Genomic DNA, 12,019 nt, shown 5'->3' with positions numbered 1-12,019 from the left:
TTTTGTTGATCTGCTTAGCGCTAGTTGGAACCCTGAAAATTGTTGAGAAATTGTTTCTAGTTTTTGGCGTGAACTCTCAATAAGCTTTTAGCTTATTGTGCCTGAAGCTCTGCTTGAAGAGGCTTAAATTCTCTACAGTGCAATACAATACAACGCAACACAGAGTCTTTACAGCATTTAGGGAGTTCTTCAGTCCCCCGCTCGCAGAATAAACACAAAAAGTTCCACCGAACCACTGCCCTGCTCGACACCGAGCATCTCGCGTTTGCTAAAATGCAGGATCCTCTGTACTTAAAATGAATAATTCTACGCAACATTAGAATTTCAGTTCCACACCAAAGATGCGTGCCTTCTGATGCGTGCCTGCTGTCTATGCAGGTACCGCACGATCTGTAAAAACATATTATCGCTACTTTGTTTTGCCTTCTCGCGATTATATCAGTTTAGTAGCGGTGTGTTTTTTCTTTGTTTACTTCACACAACCGCATTGGTCATATTTCACATGACTGACATTCTCATATTCTCGATAAGCAAATTCACTAACCTTTGCTTCTGACGACTTTCTTTTTCTAACTTTAATATTTTGTGATGGATTTTCATACTTTCAAAGTTAATAATAAGACCGAGAGTCTTAGTCTGGGATGACGGTAAAACAATAAAAATCTATACATAAAAGGCACGGGATGCGGCCGTAATTACTAATGAAGAAACACATTTTTCGAGATGGCTGCAACCGAATGCAATCTTCATTATAACAGAAAGGGGAAAGTTGATTAGAAGAAGAACCCGCTTTAGAAATCAAAATTATGCATACGGTGAATTCTGTTTTCATCGCATGGTGGCAAGTGATACGAATTATTTCAGTTCATTTAAATCATTTTCCACATCGCTCTTTGTAATCTTCGGTATGAAATCAGATAATAAAAGTGACTCACCTGTTTAAGGATGCCGGCTGCCATTTCATGACCACAGTCAAAGATCACATGAAACTCTTTCCCTCGTTTCATTTCTTTAAGAAGGGGCTTGGCATCTTTTGTTTCTGCTGGTAGCTGCCGGATTTTTAATCGGATGTTGTAACGAGATGGAGCCTTGATGAGCTCCTGTAATCGAATCAGACCTAAGCGGGAGAGAGAGACGGAGAGGGAGAGAGAATATAAATAAGGCTATTACAGAATTACAGGAATAGTTCGCCCCAAAATGGAAATACTGTCATCATTTACTCACCCTGATGTTGAAAGGCATTTTTTTTCCTTTCGCGGAACACAAATGGACAAGCATCGTTTATATTGTCGCGAAAATAACCTGCCGTGACAAGTCTGAATGTGACGAGCGATATTTGTTTATTTCCTTTATTCGTGGAGGAGCGCGGTTTGAACAATCAGAAAAAAAAGAAGAAGAAAAAAATCGTTAAGCTATGCTAAATGATGACAGAATTGTAATTACGGTGTGAAGTATTCCTTTAAATGTACACCGTAGCATCAGAAATATCATTCGGAGCCATCTATATAAAAGCTCCATTTCATTTAATCCTTATCTTTCTAATTAGAAGAACATAAGAAAGCCGTACGATGTTTAAAGTCATAATATTTGGGGGGGAAATGAAATTGTTAAGCTGCATGGCCCCTTGCTATCTATCTCTCTTCCAGCTCTCTTGTTCTCTTCTCTATTAACTGCTTCCCAGTGAAATGTTGGACACTCCTGTCAATGAAATGCCACCTCCTAATGTAATGAAACATCACATTCCCACTTCAAAAGGTCATCAGCTGAAAAAAAAATGATATCTAGGTTGCCCCAAAATCCCATCGCCCTCATTTACTTCACACAATAGAGGATTTATATCTTCCTAGTTACTCAACTATTCAAAACCAAACAGGAAATCATAGAGCTAGCGTCTTCCTGAATCTGTTCCCACATTGTTCTTGTCCCAAATGCCACAGGACTGTGATGTGCGCCGTTTTTAATTTTACGATTCAGTGCTGCGAACTCTACTCAGTGTGTCACCAAAGCATGGACACAAAAGAGGGCCACCTTCATCGGGTCATCTCTCCTTTTATAATGTGATTTTTGACGTTTTTCACATTTTGTAACATTTTCAAAGTGTAAGGAAGTGGGTTCAGATGGAAGTAAATCTATGCTGTTTGTTGCACATATGCTACCCTGAACCGCAAAACCAGTCAAAGTAGCTCATACAGCAAGTATGATACATTTATTTTGTAAATTTCCTACCATAAATCAAAACTTTTTTTTATTAGTAAAATGCATTGCTAAGAACTCATATAGACAACTTTAAAGAATATTTTTTCAGTATTTATATACATATATTTTTTTTTGCTACCTCAGATTCCATGTTTTCAAATAGTTGTTGTCACGAATTCAGCTTATGAACTTCCATTCCCTCACCACCAGAGGTCAGCTCTTGCACTGCACTACATTACTACTGGACTCCATTTCCCATACTCCATTGCACAGATTGGTTTACGCCTGCATTCAATTACACTCTCTCACCTGATTACACAGCTGTATCCAGTCGAACACACGCTACTTAAGCATTGAACTTCCTGTCACTCATCGCCGAGTATTGTTCAGCATGTATCACTATTAGCGATAGCTGCTTTACAAAGCCATTTCCTGTTTTGGAGTCTAGTCTAGTCTAGTCGTAGTTTCTGCCTTGTCTTTTTCTCTTGTGTTCTGATTTCTGCCTGCTTTTTGGATTACGCCTTTCATTTTGCCATCTGGGTTTTGTTTGCCCCCGTCTGGATTTTTGATGCGTACCTGGATTATCTCTCTTTGCCTAGCCTTATAGAATACCGAATACCGAAACTGGACTGTTTTGTCATTTGCCTTTGATTTACCTGTCTGCCATTATTTGACACATCCTGTGTTTGTGACCACTTCTGTCAAAATAAAAGCCCTGCAGCTGGATCCGTGTGTCTCTGGTCTCGTCATCCCCATTACAGATGTATCTCAAGTTAAATATTGTATTGTCCTAACAAACCATTGTAATTTAACAAAAATTAATAAATAAATTACCCTTATGACGGGTTTTGTGGTCCATAATTACATATTGCAGCAGTTTGGAAACAAAATGTCTAGTCTACAATTATTCAGTGAGTCTATGTTGGTATTTTCTTTGCTGTGTCTCATGTCTTTACTTACATTTTTGCCTGTATATACAAATTCAATGCAAAAATATTTTTTTATTATATATATATATATATATATATATATATATACACGATTAGTTAGGTTTTAGTGAAGGCGGTATGTTCTTTTCAAACACAAAAAGACTTTTAGCAACGCTCACCACTTCAGATAAAGCTGAATGCACTTTTAAAACAACATGCAAGAAGCAACTTAATACCTTTTGCAGAAATGTCACCTCAGGCAAGTTTTTCCAAAGAGCCGGGTTGCTCATCACACAAAGCAAGTGAATTAATCTACAAATTTTTATTTACCATTATGCAAACATCGCTAGCTAACAATTAGCACGTATTACCACCTTTATTTACTATCCTGCTCAACACAAGTCTTTGGCGTGTTTAGTGCTCTTAGCTGATCTCCTTTTTTTGGGTTGGTTTTAAAGATGTTTTTGGCTGGACCAGCTAAGTTAAGACCAGCTTTAACCAGGATTTCTGCCACACAATTTGAATGAAAAAAGAAACTTGACCAAGCTGGCGGTTTCGCTGATTCGGCTGGTCGACCATCTGATCTCCCAGGCTGACCAGCAGACAAGCCCCAAAAATCTGACCAACCATCTGCCTGCTGTAATGTTTTTGTTATTAGTTTTTCTTTCTTTCTTTCTCTTTCTTTCTTTCTTTCTTTCTTTCTTCTGCATAGCAACTAGTCTTAGTACAGTTAAAAAGTGTGCTCCTTATCAGTTAATGAAATTATGAACCTTAACTTTACTTTTTCATCGTTGTTATGCAGATGTGAAAATGCAAGAACCGAGAGGGTATTAGCCCACCAATCAAAACGAATGGGTTATTAAACGTAATACTATACACAATAATGACATTAAATGAACAGCTTTTAAAATGCGCGAACTGTAGCATGGTTAACTTAATTTGTATGCGCTGATCAGATGTTTATGCTAGCTGATATGGCTTCCCGTGGGTCACTGTTTTAGGCAGGTTTGCTCTTCCATTCCTTTGCATAAATGAAAAACTGCATGTGGTGATCTTTACTGATTGTGTCTAATACCTTCCAACCGTTTGTTGATTCATATTTAACAAAGCATATATATTTCATCAACTCAAAACCCATCTGGGAGCCCCATAACAGCCCATAATAAATATCCGTGGAGAGGTTGCATCGTTCAAGCGCTCCCTGCCAAAAAAAAGGCCTGTCTGACTTGTAATCCTCTGCGGTTGTCTGGTCCTTCTCCAGAAGAGTGCCGCTATGAGCTATAGTGATGTGAGATGAATGCTGCTTCCCTTTGGCGTTAATTGAAGAGGAACGTGAAAGCTGACTTCTGACTCAAAGCTCTGAACGCTTCAGACGGGAAGGTCAAGGTTAATGTAGCCTTGACTGTATTTATCCGTGGCTAAATGCGTGGAACAAATTGATTGAGATTAAAATCAGGTCACAGGCACGACAAAATGCAAAGGTTTTACACTTTGAAGAAACTTCTACACCCACGTTTTCTCATTAATATCAGAAGCATTCTGAGATCTGGAAGGATATTTGAAAACTTCATCCTTTGAGGATAAAAGCCCCTTCTGGTAAGTTAAGAACCGACTTGGCTGTGATATAGCAATGAAACCTCGCATGAATATCTGTGAGTGGATATCCGATGTATTCTTATGCATTTTGTTCGACTAATTTCGCATTAGATGCTGGCTTTTTTAACAGTCGCTGGCAGTTTTTAGCCTGCCGTTTTTGGGGAGGGGGGATCTTTAAAGGATTTGGCTGGAATGAAATTATCTTTAGGTTAAATTAAACTATCATTTTGCCCCAGGCATAATCATCCACTCGTTTAAAAGCGCATTATTAGTTTAAATTTAGCACATAAGCAGCAAAGAGGCTCAGATTACAATGGTTGCATTAAAATGATATTAAGACTATGAATTATTTCGTAGCAATAAAAATGGCGGTTTCAAAGCGGCAGTTATCAAAGCAATTATTAGGACATTACAGTAAAGCCCTAAAAAATGACGCCTGTTTGGAAACGTGGCACTGCAGCTGTCTAAACAATCTCATGGCCACTGTTAGAGCATATGATGGGCTATGAAAAGCACCACTGGATTGGTGCACTCAGGCAGAATAAATTGAAACGGATGAAATGGTTTGATGAACGCAATTTCCTTTCTTGTGCTGATGTATCGAATAGCCACTAGCCAATGTGAGGTTGGCCCAAAGGTCTTTTATTCTAGAAGGCATTTTATTACAAAAAAAAAAGATTATACGAGTCATAAATGCATTTCATATGACTTACGGGCAATATTCCGAGCCTTACAATAGCAGCTGAAGTTAACTGAATGAGATTGAAGAGTCGAGATTTTTATTGAATTATAATTAATCAGTCTGTCCCTCACACAAAGCCATCATATGACTTGAGGACTTCCAATAGACTGCATTATAAGACTGGGTGAGATATTAGGAGATACCTACATAATATTATATGTTGAGTTCTTTAGAACGTGTAAAGTGTCTCTCTTGTTTTGCTATATTATCTGCACACTACTAAAACATATCGGAGCAAAATAAAGCGTAGTGTAAGGGTTAATGTGAAACTGTAGGATACTGTATCAATGTAATTGTTTATTTTATATTGAAGACTATGCAGAGATACATTAGATGACATTAGATCATTTTATTTTTGTAGTTTTCATAGGTAAAGACTACAGATAGACCTACCTGACCAATATAGAGCATTGTAATAATTTCATTAGCGTTTTTGTTTTATTGTATATGTCTTATTGCTTTGTTTTTAACCTTAAAATTAATAAAAAAAAAAATATAAATGTCGATCCAGTGTTTGCAGGTTATACGTTGCTGAAATGCAAAGTCTGTTATTTTGCATTTTGCATGCACGTATTTCATATCTTAAAGGTGGGGTGTGTACGTAGATTGTGTGTTGTTAAGTATTTGCTATTTCCTGTTCAAATGTGAGTTTTGCACTGACTCTGTGCAAGACATTGAAATGAATGGGTTTCACAGCGCAGTGCATTCTGCGCCATGTGTGAAAGGGTTTTAAAAATGTGTTGTGTGTGTGTGTGTGTGTGTGTGTGTGTGAGAGAGAGAGAAAGAGTCAGGGTCACTCACATCACAGTGGAGTCAATCGTGGCTTGTGTACTGCTAATACATATGAGAACAGCGTCTGTCTCTGTTCCTCTTTTGGGCTGAAGTGATGATAAAATTACTAAATTATTAACTACCTTACATTTATTTTGACTGCTGAACTCGCGATTATGGTATGAGGAATTACATTTCCACCGCATACTTGTGTTATTCAGCCAATCACTACGCACCGTGTCGGCTGGCCAATCGCTGTGCTTGTCGGAAGGAGGGTCTTTGCAGAGGCAGGTAGAAACATTCATTTACGACTATGTCACAGCGGACACCTACAAATCTTTTCTTTCGGGGCTTTAAATATTTTTGAAACAGTTCATCTTTTCATCGCATGTCTGTCTGCGAGCACTGTTCTTCTCTGCCGATGCGGTTAGGCCACGAATGGCGTACGCATAACCTATTAATGCGATTCCCTTGACACATTTAATAATTTAACAGCATTTGTTTTCTGCAATGCAGACACATTCTATGTTCGACGGCTCGCATTTGCTTTGACAACTCGCATATGAACGTATAAATTATCAGAGTTCTTTTATAGCTGACACATCCCGCTAATAGAGCAAATTTTACTCTGTGCCGCAGCGGCACTGATATATATATGAGCTACCTTAAACTTCCTTTTTCATTCCTTCGTCAAACACTGTACCGTATGTGTTGTATCTGAAGATTCTTTACAGGCATCTATAGTTCCCTTGAGAACTTTATAATCCATTGAACCGAAAAAAAGGTTAATTAAATAGTTACAAACCAATAATAATAAAGTATTTAACACTGAATGTTTCTGCATGGACATCAAAATTATTAGTGTTTGCTGCAAAAGGGCATTGCTGCAAAAACCCCCTTGGAACCTTTTTTTTTTAAGACTATGACATCTGAAAAAAATGCTGTGTGCACTGCCATTCATTTCTAACACAAGATTGAATTTAACAGCTGAGCAGTGTTGACAGAGCTTTGCGTTGCAGGCTGCCAGTCCACTTCTGCCATTTCAGAGCTGAGCCATTAGGGAATGCCATTATGGCTATTGATTTGCTTGTTTGCATTCGTTCATGAAGTTGTTGTACAGCGTGGAAAGAAAGACTTCTGTTGTGATTCTGAAGCAGGCCTCAGAACGGCCACCTCTTGTGAATCAGTGAATCAGTGTCTGAGCGTTTAACCATTATCCTGTCCATCATACTGTCTATCTTGTTTCTAGCCGTAAATCTGCATGTTTAAATTCAATTCGGTATATAATTCGGCAGCTGCAAATGTTGCCAGTGGTCCTTGAGACAGTTTTCAAAGCACGAGTAAATAATTACATGTAACTGATAGAATTTTAAAGCAATAAAATTAGTGTTGTGGACACTAATGGGTTTGTAAAAAATACTACCGCATTGATCTCAATATAAGATGACCCTGATTATAAGACGACTCTCCTTTTTCAGAAATTATATATAAAAATATACACTTTTGATATACCTTATATCTTAATTATGTTTTTTTCATCTCATAGTAGCTTACCGCAATTGTATTAACGGTAGAATCTTTTTTGTAGTCTTCAAATATGTGTACTGTCTTCACTTACAGACGTGCAAATCAGGCTAACGTGACATTTGCGGCTGATTTCTGTTTTCACTCGCAATGTTTACAACACGCATTATATTACGAATTTCACAACCTGATCTCGTAAAAATATATCCCTGAATTACGACTCATAATTGCGCCGCCGCCCCTCCACTGTCTGTAGAGTCTGTAGAACGTTGTGTTATAAGACGGGGCGGGATCATGCGCGTATGGGATTGAAACCCAAGAGCGCACATTCTCATAATACGTTATAATTTATGATTTTGCAGGATTTTTGCAACGGGTAGGTAATTCGAGTAATTCGCACGAATAACACTCATCAAAATATGTTTTAATTACAGTTCAGTAATTAAAACAGTCCAGTGCATTTAAACAAAACACATTTTGATTGACAATGATCATTTTTTTAACTTAAATATTAACACAAATATAGGTCGTACAAAGGTACTTTTGAATAATAACCTATAGGGTCGTTTTTTTGTTGGAGGACAGGCTGAAAATATGCCTTACACCAAATCCAACCTTAAACCTACCTGTAAAAGTAATATCAAAAGGCATTGTTGATGCAACCATTTCAACTTTGTTTTACGCAGATTTGATCCGTTTTGTCAAAACCATAGTTACACCTCAATGCAACATTGCATGTCACGTGAGCTACCAGATAAATCTACTTTGAAAACCCCTAGATAAGATATGCGTGATGCTAACATTCAAAAGCACCAGTTTTCAAATCTCCCAGCATATTAGTATTGCTTTGAAGTGATATACTTGTAGTAATTGTGAAATATTAAGCTTTATTAACTTGAAACTCTGTACCAGGTACCAGGTATGTATTTCTTATTTGGTGCCACCTATTATTTTGAGCGTATTGTTGATATGTCAAAGTCTAGACCCCAAATTTAAGACAACTGTGTTTTTTTACCATGAAAAAAAACATAGTCTTATATTTGGTTCAAAACTGCATTTATGTCATAATTATACTTCCCCAGTTTAGTATTTAGAATTTTTTTGCCTTTAGCATGTCATTTTTTTGCTCTTTTTAATTCTAAATGATTACTTAGTACCTCACAGTATCTCTTTTTAAATCTCATAATTATGACTCTTAAGGTCATAATTATCATATATGGCGTAAATGGGATTCAATACTTTTTGAACCAGTGTCACTTGTTTTGTTCCAGAATGATTTGGCATTTTTTGAACCAATTGGTTGAGTGAATAATTCAGCAACTCTCAAAAAGACAATCATTTGTAACCAACTTATACTGTTTACAACAATATGTTCTTAAAATGTATATAAAATAAGGATGAAATGCAATGAAATATGTGAAACATGGGCCGGTTTGATAGACAGGGCTTAGCCTAAACCAGGATTAGGCCACGGTTCAATTAGGACATCTAAGTAATTTTTATAAACATGCTTTAGAAAAAAGCATTACTGGTGTGCATCTTAAGTCAAAACAAAGGCACTGACATCTTTCAAGATCAGTTCAGTGCAAGTTTCTTTAGTTGTCTGTCAGACTGGGGAAGCATTATTAATTGTTTTAGAAAACACACGTGGAATTCAACAATCTGCACCATTCACTGGCTTCACAGTGAATTAATCAGCCAGTGAATGAACCCGTTTACCTAAACCTACAGTGTAAGCTGTAGTAATGTTAAAGATATTTGCTTAATCTAAGCAGTGTGCCTTGGTCTCTATTTAGGCCACATTTGTATGAACATGGCGTCACAGAATAATAGCGTGTTGTTGCTGTGCAGAATTGTGAATAAGGCTGAGTGAACGCTTTGGGAAATCTGGCAGCATATCCTCTAGTTGGCAAGTTTGCTCCTGAGGCGACCTCTGGCATATGGCATATGTACCCCTCACTGTGGTAGCACTTGCTGCCTACTGTTCTAACAGAGCCTGTCAACCAGGGGGGTTTGGCCATACTGTAGGCCAGACGGAGACCAGGGAATGGTGCACGGTCCAAGCCAAAGGGTCAGTCTGCCTAAGGATGGCTGGAGAATAATCACAACAAACTACGAGCGCTAAAGCGGTCGAGCTCTCACCTGTGCTGTCATCGTAAACCACAGTGACCGTTTTCCACTTGAAGAAGTGAACCAAGTCTAAGATGGCTCTGCTGAGGGAGGAGAAGTCTGGGTAAAGGCTGACGTAGAAGGAGTCGCGGTTGTCTGACACTTGGTGCTTCCACTTGGTCTGGATGTGCGGCACCCCCAGAGCGTTGCAGATGGACTGCACCGCGTTGGCCGAAGAACTGTGGGAGGGACCGAAGATGGCCGCCACACCCAGAGAGAGCTGGTCGCAAGCTGGAGACAGAGCACAAAAGCCTTATTTTCTGATTTTGTTATAATAGAAACACCAGAGCCCGATTCATAGCTACTTCCAGTGTCCAGAGTAATATTTATTGCAACAACAGTAACGCTGAACTCATTTACTTTTATACCCCATCGTTTTTTTGGCAAAGCCACTGTGCTTTAATTGCGTCTTTGTAATCTTTAAATAAACTGGCATGGAAAAAAAACACAGTTACAGTGGCAGCGGCTAATGGAGTGTATAATCATTATAAGAGAATTCAGATGTTTCCCCAGCGTGTAAATGACAGATGATTGCAGCCTGCGAACCTGTCTCAGGGGTATCAGTAGTTCACTGAATCACCCCTTCTGACTCATTACCTAAAACCAATCAATTCTCTCTGCATATGCACCAGACGGCTACTGATGTCCCCCTGTGGTTAAATGAATTCAATCTAAAGCCCACATCCTTCCTCATATATCTCACAGCACATTTGTCTCTGATAGCGTAGGGTCTCGCGGAAGACAGCTGACAGCTGGAGATGGCTTTACCTTTTCTGGAGGCCTCAAAGCTGTCGTGGATGTTTATCCTTTGGATGTCGTACGTGAGTGTGGTGTTTGGCAGTAAAGTTCTGTTCCTGTTGATTGTATTTAAAGCAAACTTAAAGGCAAGTTCTTCAGCACCAGATGGGCCACTTTCGATGGATTCGAATATACCCCCTAAAAGACAGAGAGAGAAAAAAGACAGTTTTATCAACCTCTCACCTTGTGGACCGTTTCCAGACAAAGAAATAAACAGCATCATATCGATATCAGTATATATCAATTGCAGTTATTAATCGATTTCTGTCATAATCCAAGATATACATAATGTTGAAAGCTAAATGAAAATACATTATAGTTTTAATTGGTATTAAATGCAACTAATTTAACTTAAGAGAGTTTTTGACTCACTTAAGTAGAACTTAAGTACATCTTTATATGACATTTTATAATTACTAGTACAATTAAGTGATATTTATTGAAATTAATATTAAATTACAGTTTTGTTTTAATATTCATATAATTTTAAGATTTGAAGTACACTATAAGTGCTAATTACATTTTTTAAAATATTTTAAACTTTAAACTTTTCTTAACGAGCAAAGTTTTGTTCATGAGAAGTTAAACTGTAACTGTTTGAATCAGAAACACTGTAGTCCAAAACTAGAAATATCAGCTCGAGAAAAAAACAAAAAACTAAACTAATAAGTGATATGGCACCAGTGTGGGTTAAGTGCAGTAAATGTCAAATAACAGTGTAATGTAAGAAGTTGGAAGGAGAAAATATATTGCTGTTCAACCCATTCGAGCGTATAATAGATATATATCCAAGCTCCTTGCAGAAGGTATGTTTTTAGAGTGCAAGCTACACAACAGCTTTCCCTTTGTGAGTCTGCTTGACAGGCTGTATATAAATGGATGCCTTTAGTGTTGGGGACTGATGTGTTCTGATTGGCTGGCGAATCAATCAATCAAGCCCTGGGGAGCAGTGAAGCACAGCATAGAGAGATTGAAGTGTTTTGCTTGGGTCAGTCAGCAGTTTGCCCCTGTTGACTCACCATATGTCAGACTAGAGCTCGATTCGGTGTTTTACTTACACTCGCTTGAAGGTTCCATCATTTAAATGATCCTCAAGACGGAACAAACAATACCATTTCACCGGCGCGCGCTCTCTTTATACGAACGTGCAGGACGAGAGCGAGTACTTTTAATCGGGTGTCGTTTCAAACATCACCCACAGCTCAGGCTACGCGATCGTAACAGTAGCGCAAGTCAATTCTGACGCGAACCGGTTGTCGAAACGTAAAAATAGCACGGATGAAGAAAGGAAAAA

General features: G+C 38.2%; 1 pseudogene; it reads right to left on the bottom strand.

The window, feature by feature from the left end:
- The window catches only part of LOC122360341, a 128,452-nt pseudogene that overhangs the window by 70,719 nt on the left and 45,714 nt on the right, over nucleotides 1-12,019 (bottom strand).

Source organism: Puntigrus tetrazona, chromosome 16, assembly GCF_018831695.1.
Source record: "Puntigrus tetrazona isolate hp1 chromosome 16, ASM1883169v1, whole genome shotgun sequence".
Taxonomy (NCBI): Eukaryota; Metazoa; Chordata; class Actinopteri; order Cypriniformes; family Cyprinidae; genus Puntigrus; species Puntigrus tetrazona.
The sequence above is the reverse complement of the archived record's forward strand: the minus strand, read 5'-3'. Positions and strand labels throughout refer to the sequence as shown.